Genomic DNA, 16,965 nt, shown 5'->3' with positions numbered 1-16,965 from the left:
CTTCCTCACAGGTCTTCCTTTTTATTTGCACTCTCTCCTGCTTCCCAGGAGAACTGGATTCTCACTCAGCCCCAGCCTTGATTAGCCATGTGACCTGTTGATCATAACTTCCTACAACCCTCAGAGTGCCTGGTACACAGGAAGCATCCAGGAAATTCTTCCTCTCCTTTTTAGCATACTTCTTCATCTCCTCCTCTCTCTTGTCTCTCTTATTCTTACTCATATTATCATCATTATCATTCCCTTCTATATATTAGTTTTTACTAAAAAGTGATGCATTCAAAAACAATCATAAAACGTTACACTTGAAAAAGATTTTTTTACCCCTAATACGATAAAAAGTATATATAACCACCTACAGCAAACACAGTGATTCACTGTGAAATATTGAAAGCTTTTCCCCTATATTCAGAAATAAGAGAAAGATGTCAGCTATTACCACTTCTATTCAATACTTTTGGGAGGTTATAATTTGGTTAATAAGACAAAAAAGTGAATTAAAGGATGTAAATAAAAGAAACAAAACACCCATTCACAAATGATATAATGGTGTGAAAAGAAAATCCAAAAGAGGTTCGATGTACAATACTGGATGCTTAGGGCTAGTGCACTGGGACGACCCAGAGGGATGGTATGGGGAGGGAGGAAGGAGGAAGGTTCAGGATGGGGAACACATGTATACCTGTGGCGGATTCATTTTGATATTTGGCAAAACTAATACAATTATGTAAATTTTAAAAATAAAATAAAATTTAAAAAAAAGACAAAAGAATCTAAATACTACCAATCAGCTATTAGAAAATGAAAGTTTTTAAAATTTCCACTTAAAATAGCATCATACAGCATCAAACTCCTGGGAATAAATCTATTTGAAGATTTTCAAGACAATTTCACAGAAAACTGTGGAACACTGCTGAAAGAAATTAAGGAAAACCAAATAACATCAATTTTCATCCAAATGACCAACTGATATAACCCTAGCCAAAAATCCTAGCAGGCTTTTTTGGTGGAAATTGGCAAGTTGATTCTAAAATATACATGGGAATGCAAAGAGCTGAGAGCCAAGAAGAAAACACAAAATGTTAACAAAATTGAATTACCAAATAATATGATGGATTACAAACCTACAGTATTAAGACAGTGTGGCATTGGTGTTAGGATAGAAAAAGAGGCCAACAGAACCAAACAGAAAATTCACAAAGACACTTGATTTGCAACAAAGATATATTTTCAGTAAATGGTGTTAGGTCACTTGAAATTCCATATGAGAAAAGGAAATGAATTTGACCTCCTTATTCAGAATTCTGCACATTAAAAAGAAAGAAAGAAAGAAATTCCAGATGGACTATGGGCCTAAAGGTGAATGTTAAAACAGTAAAACGTGTAAAAGATTTGGGAGAATAGCACTGAAACATGTATAATATCATGTATGAAACGAGTCGCCAGCCCAGGTTCGATGCATGATACTGGATGCTTGGGGCTGGTGCACTGGGACGACCCAAAGGGAGGGTATGGGGAGGGAGGAGGGAGGAGGGTTCAGGATGGGGAACATATGTATACCTGTGGCGGATTCATTTCGATATTTGGCAAAACTAATACAATATTGTAAAGTTTAAAAATAAAATTAAATTAAAATAAAAACAAAACATAGACTAAAACCTTCCTGATACAGGAACAGGCAAAGATTTTATAAGCTTAAAAACACTGATAAATTGTACTTCGTTAAGATTAAGAGCATCCCTTTATAAAAAGTGCACCATTAACAGAATAACAAAGCAGCCTACAAACTGAAAGAAGATATTCTACAATAAACACACCTGACGCTACAAACTGGAAGGAGATATTCTACAATAAATACATCTGACAAAGAACTTAAATCCAGAATATGAAGAGCTCCCATAACTCCATTTTTAAAATACAGAATTTAACATAAAATGGACAAAAGATTTGAACAGGCATTTCACTGAAAAGGATATCCAATGGCCATGCTACATATAAAAAAATGATCAACATCCATCAGTTATCAAATTTAAAACCACATGAGATATGTTAATATCACCACATAAGCCTCTGCAAGGAAGTGGCACAAATGCAAATCAAACATTGCTCAAAGGAGTATAGTTGGCATAACTTTGGGAAGTCGTCTGATAGTATCTACTAAAGTCTATTCTACTCCTTGGAAGGAAAGTTATGACCAACCTAGATAGCATATTCAAAAGCAGAGACATTACTTTGCCAACAAAGGTCTGTCTAGTCAAGGCTGTGGTTTTTCCAGTAGTCACGTATGGATGTGAGAGTTAGACTGTGAAGAAGGCTGAGTGCCGAAGAATTGATGCTTTTGAACTGTGGTGTTGGAGAAGACTCTTGAGAGTCCCTTGGACTGCAAGGAGATCCAACCAGTCCATCCTAAGGGAGATCAGTCTTGAGTGTTCATTGGAAGGACTGATGCTGAAGCTGAAACTCCAATACTTTGGTCACCTGATGCGAAGAGCTAACTCACTGGAAAAGACCCTGATGCTGGGAAAGATTGAGGGCAGGAGAAAAAGGGGATGACAGAGGATGAGATGGTTGGATGGCATCATCGACTCTATGGACATGGGTTTGGATGGACTCCAGGAGTTGGTGATGGACAGGGAGGCCTGGCATGCTGCAGTTCATGGGGTCACAAAGAGTCGGACATGACTGAGCGACTGAACTGAACTGAATTCTATGATCCAATTATTCCAGTCCCGGGCATACGCTCAAGAGAAATGAGTGTACGTATCCACCAAAAAGATGTACAAGAATGTTCATACAATCAAAAAAAAAAAGAAACAACCAGATGTCCATCAATTATAGAATGAGTAAATAAATTGGGTGCATTTCTACATTGTAATACTAGACAACTTTTTTTTAAATAATAATGGTATATACGTCAAATAGGGATAGATTTCAGACATAAAGTTAAGTGGAAAAAAACCAGAACATACTACACATATCACATATGTGCTGCTATGTAATGGATTAGGCCAAAACTCAGTGGCTTAAAATAACAGATATTTATTGTATCCACTCTGTGGGTTGGGAATCCAGGTGCAGCTTATCTGAGTCCTCCAGCTCAGGGCTGCTCACAAGGCTCTGATCAGGGTATCAGTCAGACTATGGTGATCTCAAGCCTCATCTTGGGGAATATCTGCTTCCAGGCTCACTTCTATGGCTGTTGGGCCACAAGCCTCAGTTCTTCACCGGCTGTTGTCCAGAGGGCAGCTCACAACATGGTAGCTGGTTTTGTCAGAGCAAACTAGAAGAACCAGAGAGAGTACAAGCAAAATGCAAGTCACAGCCTTGAGGAACCTAATCTTGGAAGTGCTATCCCATCACTCCTGCCATATCCTATTCATCAGAAGCAGGCTTCAGGGTCCAGCCCACATCCAAGGGAGGACATCACACAAAGGCATGATTATCAAGAGGCAGAGATGATTGGGAACCCTCTGAGAGGCTGCCTGCCACACATTATTGCATGTACGTGAATTTCAGGAACAGACACATCTTGATAGAAATCAAAATATTGATTATTTCCATGGGGAGAGGCTATTGATGAGAAGGAGAAATGAAGGAGCTGTCTGGGATGCTAAAGATGTTCTATATCTTGATCTCACTTACATGGTGGGGTAACATCAGTGTAATCACACATAAAAAAAAATTCACTGAGATGTACTATTCAAATCTGTGCACTCTAGTGCATGTATATTACACACCAATAAAAAAATTAAAGGATCTAGTAGCCACTATCTTCTTCCTTCTATATCTGAGGATATAAAAAGATGATCTGAGTTCCTGAGGTCAGAGAGCTAGTTTTGAGTGGTTAACCCTGGTTAGCCTCTCTCATATGGTCAGTGTGTGCATGTTACCTTACACATGCCGCTGGCTGGATTCTCCCTCTGGCAGTTCCATGTGAAGAGAACTGTTCGCAATTAGAGGCAGAGGCTATACCTGTGTAATGTGCTCCTCCAGCACTAAGGTCAAGGTTACACTCCAGAAAGTCTCTCTGTTATTTGACAAAGTTCTCAGAAATCAGTTCCATACCAGGAGTAACACTTCCTGGGCCCTCTTCACCTATGGTGCCTGAAAATGATGAACAATAAAAATGCCAATTATTCTGATCTTTCAAACTCAAAATCTGAGAAAATCTAGATGTGATCTGGGTAACAGCCCAAGTTTTGCGCTGAGCTCAAAAAGTGTTTAACAAGTTATTGGGGGAAAACATAAAGGGTACATTTGGCACACTTAATTACAGTTGATTTTGATGAGAATGACATCATAATCAGATGTTAGAGATACATCTCACTGAATCTGAACCCCAACACTCTGAAGTAGGAACTAAGATTCACACCGACATTGTAAATGAAGACATTATATGTAAAGAATATAAGTAAATGGCCCAAGATTATCTGGCTAGTAAGAGGCCCAACTAAGTGAGGCCAAACTGCTATGTATGCTGCTCCCAAATCTATCATTGTTCAGTCACTAAGTCATATCCGACTCTTGGCAACCCCATGAACTGCAGCACGCCAGGTTTCCTTATCCTTCACCATCTCCCGGAGTTTGCTCAAACTCATATCCATTGAGTCAATGATGCTATCTAACCATCTCATCCTCTGCCACCCTCTTCTTCTCTTGCTCTCAATCTTTCCCAGAATCAGAGTCTTTTCCAAGTCTGTGATCTTAATTAATTCATTATATGACTCTTCATGCATGACTTTTAAAAAAGCCACTTAGTTCTGTATGTGCCAGTCAGTCATAAACGGTTCAGAGAGAATCAACAGCATAGGTCCAGAAGGGCCACGTAAGCAGTTAGACTGGCATCCTCTAGGTCTTACAAAGAACAAGCTTGGATTGTAAATTGCACTTCATTTGGCTTACTAATTAAAATCTGTACACATGCACAGCCACACACGCAGAGGCCTGCCACTGCAAAATTATAATAGCAGAGCTCCAACCAGTAAGGTGCTCAGCCGAGATGGGCAACCTCAACTCAGGAGACCAAAGAGAGAGCTGTCCACTCTAAGTCCCAGGGTGCAATGAAGGGCACCAACACTCCTGACAGCTCAGCAGGGTGGCAGGAATGCAGAGGAATGGGCTTCCTTAGACCCATCCATCTGCCGGGGGGAGGGGTGCACCAAGACATCAGCACCCAGAAGTGATCCGTAATGAAGGCCTCAAAGCCCTTGGAACACTGAGAAGGACTTAGCTAATCAGTCCTACAGACTTGAACCAATTTCACTAAGAGAATATATGGCCAGACCACATGACTACAACAGGCAATCGCAATTGTTGGGAACCATGCAAACCACAACAAGAAACAAGCTGTTGAATTAAACATGACTGACCATTTCCTTGGGGGATTTCCCCTTTTAATGTTCATTTGTTACTTGTTCATTCATTTATCAGCCAGAGTTTAACACGTCTAAAATAGAATATTTTTTAATCATGCAAAATCTAGCCATTATTTATTTCTCCTATAAAAAAAGGCCACTACTCCTTTATGGTCAGGAGATACTCTAGCCTGATCCTTGGGCAAGCCAGGGATGTTTTATATTAGAGGAGAATGTCTTTTCTCTCCTGGGTCGGGAAGATCCCCTGGAGAAAGGAAATGGCAACCCACTCCAGTATTCTTGCCTAGAGAATTCCATGGACAGAGGAGCCTGGTAGGCTACAGTTCATGGCGTCACAAAGAGTCAGACATGACTGAGTGACTTTCACTTTCTCTTATACGCAGAACCATGTTTCCAAATCTCATAATACATGAACATAAGTCCGTTTCTACTCACTCGCCAAAACCACCTCACTGAAGCACCATGCATTCATGTTACCTGTAGCACAATTTTAACTCTTTCTATTTTATTTACTTAATAACTGTCTCCAATACACACACACATATGCACACACACACACAATCTGTAAGCTTCATGAGAGCACAGACCACAACTTCTGCCTCTAAATCTCAGCTCTGCCTTTTCCAGTTAAGTAATCTGAGTCATGTTACTGAACCTCTCTGATCCAGTAGTGCATGGAGATTTTTGTGAGGCTCAAATGAGAAATACATATAAAATACAGCAGAGCACTCATTAAATTTAATCAACTTCACCTATTACCAAGCAAGAACAAAGAGTCCAGAGTCCACATGCCACAACAGCTCTTCCTCCTTATCCTAGATGAGGTTTACTCTGGCAACCCATGGCTAGACTTTCTGTGCAGGAATCCAAACAGAAAAATCCCACATCCTGCCATCACATGGTATTTTATTGGAATTTCATCTCTCCAGACAGTCTCAATTCCCTCCTCTCCTCTCCCCCTCGTCCTGTCTGATGCTATGATGCTACAATCCAGTCTCTGTGACTCGGGACTGTTTCCATGGTGATGAGCAGTGATGTCATAAAGGGGGGATTGTTACAGGGCTGAATGAAATCTGGCACCAGATGCACCCTGCCTCCCTATATAAGCGGGGGTGGGGGACAAGCCCGTGGACACATCTCAGAAAATGGGAAACCGAATCACCCGAGGGATGGCAAGGGATGACCAGAGGGAGAGAAAGTTCCAATCCCTTCCACACAATAGCAGCCCCATTTGGAAAAGAATGGATTTAACAGAACTCACTAAGACAAGAATCGTGTTTCGCCAAAGAAAAAAGGAACGAACAAGAAGCAGCAACTACCGGAGACTCCACCTTCTGGTCTAGGAAGACCCAAGCTCACGAGGCTGCATCCACCAAAGCCCACCACACTGTTTATTGAGTAAAAAGCTACCAACTCTTCCCTGCCAGAACCTTCGACTGTCATGTGAGTCTGACTGCTCCAAAACCAGACCATGGTGATCGTCAGCCCAGCGCGCATTCTGAAAGTAAAAAGTCTTACCAGAAAAACAGCAGCCAACGTCAGCTTAATTCCTAAGAGGAACTCAAATCATCTTATTAAGAAAATTCTCAGAGGAGATTTTATTCAAAGGAACATTCTGTAATGCCATCTCTAGGTTCTGCAAAAGTAAGCCCCGTCTTGTCTGCACAGCTGAAAGAAGGAGACCTTTACCCAGAAGAGCAACGCTTGCAAGTACAGAAGCACTGGTCGCATTGGAAAGACGTGGTCAGGGTGCTCATTGTCAAGGCCAGGTCCCTCTGTGCATATCCCTTGAAATTACAGATTGAGTGACTGACACAACTGTAAGTGCCAAGGAAAGGGCTCTTCTCAATTAAAGGTTTCCCTTGGTCCCACAGTAGGCTCTGGGAGCCAGTGCTTTTAGCCACTGCAGAGTCCCCTTTTCCTTCTCTAGGCAGCTGGTTCTCCTGAATGCTGTGCACCTGGCAAGTTGGGTCCACAGCAGTAGACACATCACATGTGTCGTGAGCATGTACTTTTATGACCTTCATCATTATTTATGAATTAAATTCAAAGGGAAGTCATATCCATCCAGGAAACTTGACATATGCTTTCCTATACCCACGTATGCATGTAGTTCAGATAACTCTGCTTGCTTATTATTCTGGATAGGAGGAGGCCATGCTTTCCAGATGTCAGTAAGGGCAGCAACGAGCCAGTTATCTTGTCTCAGAGAAAGTCAAGTGGCCTGAGGGCCCTATTTCCAGGCCACTCTCCAGTCCCCAAACATAATCTCTCGTGCCTGCAAAGCTTGGCCCATGCTGCCCTCTTGGCCAAAGAATGTCCCTCACCCCCATTCCTCCCTCACAGCCCCCTCAAATATAAGATCTGTGTTCTAGTCAAACAGCCCAGATCCTCCTTTCTGAATGTTTCCTTCCAAGAAGGAGTCCCTCCCTCCTTCACTGCCATCTCCTCTCCTACAAGCAGGGGCTCTTGAGAGCAAGAACCATTCCTTATTCATACTGAAAACATGCTCCAGCCTCTGCAATAGACGTATGCCCAGGTGGATGGGGGAACAAGAACCAAGACCCTTGAGTTCTGCAAATCTTCACTGCCAACTTCGAAATAAAGTCGATTTTTAAAATCGAGTTTTGGTGATTCCAGTGACTAATTTTATGGACAAAGTTCCATAAGATCAAAGAGGAGCAGGGTAGTCCAATGAGAAGGTCTGGGACTCTGGAACCCCAAACTCTGGTTCTGAGACACCAAGCAAATGGTATATCCTCCGGAAGGTTTATCCTCCAATTTCTCATCTGTAAAGACAGAAAAGGGTGGAAGCCTCAGCTCAAAGTCCAGTTCTAACACTTTAACTCCCTGAAGCAGCATGTGGCACTTCCACATCCTGCAACAAGAGCATGTTATGTTTCAAGGATGATTCCTCAAGGCACTGTACTGCCCTCCTGATGTCTCTTTCAGTCTCTCTTAAAGTCCTGCCTCCTAGTTAGTACTCACAATACACTGTAGGCTGGAGACGGATGACAATTCCCCAGGAAGGGCAGGCCATAAAGACAAATGGAACCACTGCCCTTGTTAATGCCACATCACCAGAAGAGAGTCTCCCCACTCTGCCCAAACACTTCTGAGCATAACCTTGGCCAGGTCCCAGGCACCAGCTAAGCTCTCCTCAAGTCTTGCGTGAGCGGGGCTAATTCCATTATTTTGCAAACACATCTCTGTGTACCTATATGTTCTGTCACTCTCCTCGTCCATGACAAATGTCTGGCATAAAAATTACCTTCAGAAATGTGTTAAGGCAGACAGCAAGTATATCCAGAGGCCTGGGGAAGGTGAGAAAACTGGAGATTGGTGGAGATGTTCTTCATTACTGTGCATTAGACAAATAAAAGGAGAAAGAAAAGTGGGGGTGCCAGGGTGAAGGAAAAAACTGATGGTTCATTCACCAGCAGCATGCATGTGTTGAAAGTCTATCCCAGTTGCCCAGCAACCAAGAAAAAGCATTTCAGAGAGCAAGGGGCTAATTGGATAAATGAATTAATTAGACATTTCCGGAGCCAGTGCCATAAATGACGACAGGCTTGGGTGGCCAGTTTTCTGCTAGTAAAGTACCTTCGATCTTTGTCTCTGCTTTGGTCCAGCAAATTCAGGGAGCTGGGAAGAGTGGGAGGCAGGGAACAATGCGTCAGAGATGCTATCTTAGGAGGAGCAGGTGATGAAGGTAACCCCAGGCTTGGGGAAGAAGTTGAACTAAATAACTTTTGAGGTCTCTTTCGACTCTAACATTTGATCGTTTTGCTCTGCAGGGTAGGGAGTGGGGGAAAGGACTAAACCTCCACTCTAGCAGCCTGAGGATAACTTTTTTCCCACACCATCCTGTGGGGTTTCGTTTTGCTGTGTTTAAAGGAAGCAGGTTCCCATGAAAGCCAATAGACAGCAGTTGTTGAGGAGTTTGTGTGGGAAATGAGATGTTTTGTTGGTGGCTGCTTTTTCCCTGCTCTGCTTTGCTTCCTCCCATTGGCTTGCTTTAATTACAGCAGAACCCCACTGCTTCCTCTAATGATGGAGAGGCCGCTCCTGCACAGAGCTCACAGTAGAGAGGAGGGCGCAGGCAAGAGGTCCTGCTGGTGGAAAGAGAACAGACCCAGGGCAAGGAGGGAGGGTGGCCAGCAGCTGCCAGAGCCCATCTCTCAGCTCCACTGGCCCCTGCAGTGAGAGGAGAGGAAAGAAGAGTTAGGGATGGGGTAGGAGAAAGCGGAAGAGAGAAACAAACTGCAAGTCTCAACACTTGCTCAGATGCATGCATGCATGCTAAGTCGCTTCAGTCATGCCTGACTCTTTGCCAACCCTATGGACTGTAGCCAGCCAGGCTCCTCTGTCCATGGGATTCTCCCAGCAAGAATACTGGAATGGGTTGCCATGCCCTCCTCCAGGGGATCTTCCCAACTCAGGAACTGAACCTACATCTCCTGAGACTCCTCCTGCATTGCAGGCGAATTCTTTACCATTGAGCCACCAGGGAAGCCTACTTGCTCAGATACCAAAGTGAATTCAGAGAAGATAATCAGTTTAAGTGTCAACTGATGAGTGGATAAAGAAAATGTAGTATTTATATATAACAAAAAATTTTTCAGCCTTAAAAAAAGAGTAAATCCTACCATCTGCAACCTGGAGGACATTTTTTTCTAAGTGAAATAAGGCAGGCGGAGAAAAACAAAGACCGTATGCTCTGTCTTATATGTGGACTCTCAAAAAGTCAAACTCACGGAAGCAGAGGGTAGAATGGTAGTTGCCGAGGGCTAGGAGGTGGGATAAATGGGTAGATGTTGGCCAGAATACAAAGTTTCAGTTAAGAGTTCTAATGTACCACATGGTGAGGACAGTTAACGATACTGTAGTGTAAACTTGAAATTTGCTAGCAGCATAGAAAGAGTAACTATGTGAAGTGATGGATTTGTTCATTAGCTTGATCCTAGTAATCATTTCACAATGTACATGTGCATCAAAACATCACACTGCACACCTTAAGTATGTACAATCTTTATTTGTCAATTATACCTCCAGCTGGGGGAAAATCAAATAAAATGCACATATCTCAGGAAAATGAAGGGAAGAATAAAGGACTAGTATCAGAAGGTTCTCTCAGAGCAGGAAGAGTGAGGAACATGGAGAGTGCTGGGCAGAGGAGAGGGTAAGAGCCAGGGTGGTTTTCCCAGCATCACTTTCTTTTCTTATTTCTCTTTAATAAACACTGGTCCAGCCCCCAGGCCTGAGAGACTGACAGGGGCTCTGGGTCGGGAAGATCCCCTGGAGAAGGAAATGGCAACCCACTCCAGTACTTTTGCCTGGAAAATTCCATGGATGGAGGAGCCTAGTAGGCTACAGCCCATGGGATCACAAAGAATAGGACACAACTAAGCAACTTCACTTTCTGGGGCATTTGAGATCTCCTCCTGCCCCTGGAAATTTCATCCTCTACTCAAGTGCTAACCCATAGGGTGCTGCTGCTGCTGCTAAGTCGCTTCAGTCGTGTCCGACTCTGTGCGACCCCATAGACGGCAGCCCATCAGGCTCCCCCGCCCCTGGGATTCTCCAGGCAAGAACACTGGAGTGGGTTGCCATTTCCTTCTCCATTGCATGAAAGCGAAAAGTGAAAGTGAAGTCGCTCAGTCGTGTCTGACTTTTAGCGACCCCATGGACTGCAGCCTACCAGGCTCCTCCATCCATGGGATTTTCCAGGCAAGAGTACTGGAGTGGGGTGCCATTGGGGTTGACCCCACTTTAAATATTAAAATTCACACGTTACAATGGGTCCTATCCATTCACAAAGGATTCAGGATAGACTTGTTAAAAGCAGGATAAATTCTAAAAGCCTGTTTTTAGGAAGCCACTTAAATTTAAAACAAGAAGAGGGGGCTATAAGACAGAGTTCCACCAAACAGCTGTGCAGCAGGTGGATACAAGTGTTTCATCCTCAGGGTCACCTGCCGTTCTTTAAAGACACTTATCTCTACACTCTTACCATTTCCACTCCCTTCAGGAGAAATTTAAATAGGGTTGAATCTGAGATTAAAGAGAAAGAGAAGGCTATTGATACGTCTTAGTTCACCCCTGTAGCCATTACAAGATCATTTCCCACTGTGCAGGGCTTTTCTCTGCTGGAGCATTTCATGAGTCCCTCCTCCCCCAACCCTGAGGAAGGGAAGTGGCATCTTTCTCCTCCCCTTAAAACACACATCTGTACAGTGGCAAAAACGGCTCCCAGGAGGCAGATCTACCAGGAGGTGAAAGTGAAAGTGTTAGTCGCTCAGTTGTGTCCTACTTTTTGTGACCCCATGGATTGTAGTCCGCCAGGCTCTTCTGCCCATGGAATCCTCTAGGCAAGAATCCTGGAGTGGATATCTATTCCCTTCTCCAGGGGATCCTCCTGACCCAGAGATTGAACCCAGGTCTCCTGCACTATAGGTGGATTCTTTACCACCTGAGCCACCCAGCAAGCCCCAACCAGGAGGCAGACCAAGCTAATCTTCAGGACCTCTTATCACCTAATAATCACCCCCATTTTCAAGCACACACCTTGTCAAACATTTCACATTCACCAAACCCCCACATTGGTGTGCAAAATAAGGATTATAATTCAGCTAAATAAAAGAGACAACTAGGTTTCAGAAAAGAAACTGCCCAAAGTCACAGAGCTGGTCAGTGATGGAGCTAAGAATCAAGGTGAGGTCCATCTACCTAAGCATGACTCTGCCACCTAAAACACCCCAGCTTCTGTCTCCCCGTAAGTCATCTAATTTATTCATTCCATCCTACTGGAATAAAAAAGCCCGAGACTGTACTAAGAACTTAATGGGAAACAAGAACCTCAAGGTGCCAAAAAAGATCAGTGGATTAGGAATCAGCTAGACAGACATTAGTATGGGTTCCTCCACTATCTTGGTGAATTTAAACACTCTGCAGTTTCTATTTGGAGAAGGAAATGGCAACCCACTCCAGTGTTCTTGCCTGGAGAATCCCAGGGACGGGGGAGCCTGGTGGGCTGCCGTCTATGGGGTCACACAGAGTCGGACACGACTGAAGTAACTTAGCAGCAGCAGTTTCTCTTAGCCATATTTTTCATACCTGGAAAAGGACATGGTTATATCATTAAGTGTTCTTTCTAGCTTTAAAATATGACCTCTGAACTATTTATATTCTTAGAGAATCTTGGAGAGGACCATGTTTAACCCAAAGGAATGACTCGAATTGTCAAGTTTCTGCCCCCATCAAAAAAAAAATCATTGAGCACAGAATCCTTTCTTCTGCCTCCCAAAGTCACATCACAAGTATGAGCAACTTTTTTTATGATTTGGTAGCCACAGAACTCTCTCACACATGTCTGGAAGTGTATAGTTTATAATGCCCTTTCAAACATATGATTTCATTTTGATCCCTCCAACTATTACACAGATGAGAAAATGAGTCTGATGTTGACTGATTTGGACCATTTCATAAAGCTGGTAGAAGATGATATGGAGACTGGCTTTCCAGTTCCAGTTTAGTCACAAGCAAAAGGGATGCTCCTGAGGGTACCCTGTACTTGGATCCAGAGTCCTCTTGCAGCCTGAGCCTGTTCACACAACCACTAAGCTATGACCATCATCATCCCCATTAATCTCTTTTGAGGCCATAATAGACACTAAGTAATAGTTGTTGAAATAACTAATAAAGGATGCTAGTACCACCTAAAAATCTGCCAACTCCATCTCCAGGTCAGATCAGCTCTGTTTAAAGGCATGTGCACATTAACACTCACATGTACACACGCATGACCTCCCCACAATTTTCTCTCCTTACCTCTACTCCTGAAAAGGCCCACTGAGAAGTATTTTATCCCAGACATGATTCTTTCAGTATCCCTCAGTCCAAACTGTGAAGAGGCTGGCTGAGGCCGGGGATCGTCAAGGAGCAACAATGCTTCTCTACTGCCTGCCTATGTTCAGTTACATGGTTGTCATGGTGGTGTTTCATACCATATCATCAGCTCTGCCCCAACTCCGTTTCTTTAAAAATTCATAAGTGTGCAAAAAAAGAAAAGAAAAACACAAAACAAAACCAGAAGAGGGAAAAGGCAATCTTGAAATCCATTCGACTGAAGAAGCATATGTTCCTGCAGGCATAGTAGGTATTAATAATTCAACAAAATATTACAGTAATTACTATACTTTGCAAAATCACAACAGTGTACTTTAGCACAACTCCTACCAATCTCCTTGCAACTGCCATTAATAAATAAAACACAATTCCCTGTATTAAATTTGTTGTTTAAAAGCTAAATATTTTATCAGAATATATTTTAAATAATCCATCAAGACCAAGAAAATCCCTGGCCCCACATTACTCCCCTGTTTAAGTGAAACCCCATCTCTCTGGCTAGAGGAGAAATTGACTTTGACTCTATCCAGAATACACACTGAGTGTCAAGGCTGGAAGGCCCTCATGGAAGGACCTGAGGACTGCTCAGCTCACACACTCTGCTGGAATCTGGCCAAGCTGTTGGAAAAAGAGTGAGAAAGGAGAAAGAAAAAGAGTGGAAGATGAATTCTTTTGAACCATGAATCTGACCTACTTCATTCAGCTCCAGGAAAAGAAGCCATGAACTATAAAGAGAGGTGAGTAGCAGGAAACCACCAAAAAGACACACTTAAAATATAGCCTTGAACATGTATGAGGCTCATGGTCTCGAAATACAAGCAAGCCTCCCTTTAACCCTGTAGTCATGGTCCCACGTGTTTGCTGCATCCAGTCTATCAAGTTCTTGATTTTATCTGCTGTATCAGCTTTTGCTGCAAAAGTGCTGCAGAACAAATCACTCAAATCTCCATCTTTTTCCAAAAATAAATCAATCAATCAATCATTTATTCTCACAACAGTCATTTATTCTCATAAGTATACAGGGCAGCTGGGGCTTGGCTGGGCAGTCTTCCTGCCCATGGCTGGGCTGGGCAGGGCAGGGCTGGGCTGATCTAGGCTGGGCTTGGATGGAAGTAGCTACAGACGACTTGTCTCCTGTTCTCTACCCAGGACTGGTGGGCCAACCTGGACATGTTTTTCTCATGGCTACTGCAGAGGTACAAGACAGCAGGTAGATATACAATACCTTCTGATAACTAAGCTTAGAACTAGCAGTACTTCTATTGGCCAAAGCAAGTCACAAGGCCAAACTCAAGGTTAGGAGATGAGGAAGAAGGTCCCACCCATAGAGAAAGGGCAATGCAAAAGCCCAACACTAAGGGAGTTAGAGAGAGAGTGAAGAATTAGAGAGAGAAGCCAACAACACAATCAATCACGCTTGCTAAATAGTTCTTCAGTTGGTTTCTTCTCACCACTTACGCTGCCACCACCCAAGCCACCATCCTCTTTAGCCATTGCAACACTCTGGTCTCCTCGAATCCAGCCTTTTCTCCCTCCAATCCCTCAGTCAGCCAGTCAGTTGGTAAGACATGTCCTACTCTTTGCATCCCCATGGACTGTAGCCTGCCAGGCCCCTCTGTCCATGTGATCTTCCAAGAAATAATACTGAAGTGGGTTGCCATTTCCTCCTCCAAGGTATCTTTACGACCCAGGGATGAATCTGCATCTCCCACCTGTATCTCCTGCACTGGTAGGCAGATTCTTTACCATTTGAACCACCTCGGAAACTCAACCCACAGGGTGGTCAAATTTAATTATATGACTCTCCTACTTTGAACATTCCCAAGGCTTACCCCTTTGCTCTTAGGATAAAGAATAAACTCCTCCCACTGAGCCTATATCGTCTTTCTTGGTCCAACCCATGCCTGTCTTTCTCAATTCATCTCCCACCAGCCCCTAGCCCACAAGCCCTCTGCTCCAGTCACTCTGTCCTTCATGTTCCTTTCAGAAACCCCAGTCCCTCATGCCACAGAAGCTGGGTATCCAAGACACTCTGCCCATTCCTCTTCATCTAACTGATTGTGCTCATCTGCTTCTGCCTCTCTGCCCTCTCCCAGGTAAACGTCATTGGTGAACCTGTGACAGTATGATGAACCTCTCCTTCAGAGCTCACCATTATGTACTTAGAGCCCAGCAGCACCTGGCACATAGATGGCACACCACAAATATCTGTTGAATATCAACAATATTTCTTAAAACTATTTTAATTATTTTTAAATAAAAGATGGCTGCAGATGGTGACTGCAGCCATGAAATTAAAAGACATTTGCTCCTTGGAAGAAAAGTTATGACCAATCTTAGACAGCATATTAAAAAGCAGAGACGTTACTTTGCCAACAAAGGTCCTTCTAGTCAAGGCTATGGTTTTTCCAGTAGTCATGTATGGCTATAAGAGTTGGACTATAAACAAAGCTGAACGCTGAAGAATTGATGCTTTGAACTGTGCTGTTGGAGAGGACTCTTAAGAGTCCCTTGGACAGCAGGGAGATCCAACCAGTCCATCCTAAAGGAATACTGGCTGATATATATCTGAATATATACTACTACTGAATATTCTTTGGAAGGACTGATGCTGAATCTGAAACTCCAATCCTTTGGCCACCTGATGCAAAGAACTTCATTTGAACTTTCATTTGAAAGACTCGATGCTGGGAAAGATTGAAGGCAGGAGGAGAAGGGGGCAACAGAGGATGAGATGGTTGGATGGCATCACTGACTCAACGGACATGAGTCTGAGTAAACTCCGGGAGTTGGTGATAGACAGGAAGGCCTGGTGTGCTTCAGTTCATAGAGTCACAAAGAGTTGGATACAACTGAGCAACTGAACTGAACTGAAGACTACCTCATCTGGTTGTGCTATACACTAAAGACATTCAGATAATGTGTCTATGGCAAATTGCTTCAAAGAGAATTTAATTTCCCCACACCACACTGCTGATTTGTATAAATGTGGTTTTAATGCATGAGGTTCCCTTAAACGGTTGGGCCTCAACAATAGGAACAAAGCCATGATGTCCCATGTTAGGCATCCCCTTTCCCCATGCTCATCAGCTCCCTGAGGGGGAAAACACACATCATCCAAAAACAGCAAACTATGCAGAATCAGCAAGTACCCTAAGAATGTCAAAGACCCAGGGGGAATTTTTTTTTATCTTACATTTCTATGTCCAGATGAGCCATCAAAGCCATGTGAGATAAAAATAAATTTTAGACATATCCACAATGAATATAAAAGTGTCACTCAAGCACTGGGTGACTATATAATATACCATCCGAGGTGGGATCATTTGAGAGTTAAAAGGAACCAAGTAATATATATGTCAGGACACAGGAACAAGTCAGGACATTCCTCTGCATTCTCTGAGAAAGAACACTTGAAGATCTACCACAGAAAAATGAAATGTAATCCAAAAAAAAAGAGGAATGGAATTCAAGAAACAGAGGCACCAATCCAGGAGTAGAAATAAATAGAAATATCAAGATGACAACAAGGAGGCAGGCCTAGAAAGAAATCAGTTCAAATTAGAATATCCATTAATGATACAATTAAGAAGCTGGACTATCTTAGCACTATGGTGAAAAAATAGATGTTTCTTTTGTCTTCCTATGAGGAACATTCTCATCGAGGGACACAGATTTAGTC

At 43.0% G+C, this 16,965-nt stretch overlaps 1 protein-coding gene and 2 long non-coding RNA genes across 4 annotated transcripts in view; 1 reads left to right on the top strand and 2 right to left on the bottom strand.

Annotated features, from left to right (window-relative positions):
• Positions 1-16,965, bottom strand: part of SORCS3 (sortilin related VPS10 domain containing receptor 3) — a 979,390-nt gene that overhangs the window by 946,958 nt on the left and 15,467 nt on the right. The gene's annotated exons all lie outside the window — the stretch shown is intronic.
• On the bottom strand, positions 3,026-6,427 carry LOC112444472 (uncharacterized). Of its 2 annotated transcripts, none has more exons than XR_009492992.1 (3): positions 6,128-6,427; positions 3,891-4,104; positions 3,026-3,280 (listed from the first exon to the last, which is right to left on the bottom strand). It is a non-coding gene; the product is annotated as an uncharacterized lncRNA (long non-coding RNA). The 2 variants fall into 2 exon arrangements; XR_003032755.2 differs by having other exon boundaries at positions 6,135-6,427.
• On the top strand, positions 6,460-7,999 carry LOC112444471 (uncharacterized). Its single transcript, XR_003032754.2, has 2 exons — positions 6,460-7,195; positions 7,839-7,999. It is a non-coding gene; the product is annotated as an uncharacterized lncRNA (long non-coding RNA).

This window comes from Bos taurus, chromosome 26 (assembly GCF_002263795.3).
Source record: "Bos taurus isolate L1 Dominette 01449 registration number 42190680 breed Hereford chromosome 26, ARS-UCD2.0, whole genome shotgun sequence".
NCBI lineage: Eukaryota > Metazoa > Chordata > Mammalia > Artiodactyla > Bovidae > Bos > Bos taurus.
Note: the sequence above shows the minus strand (reverse complement) of the source record. Positions and strands in the feature narration are given on the sequence as shown.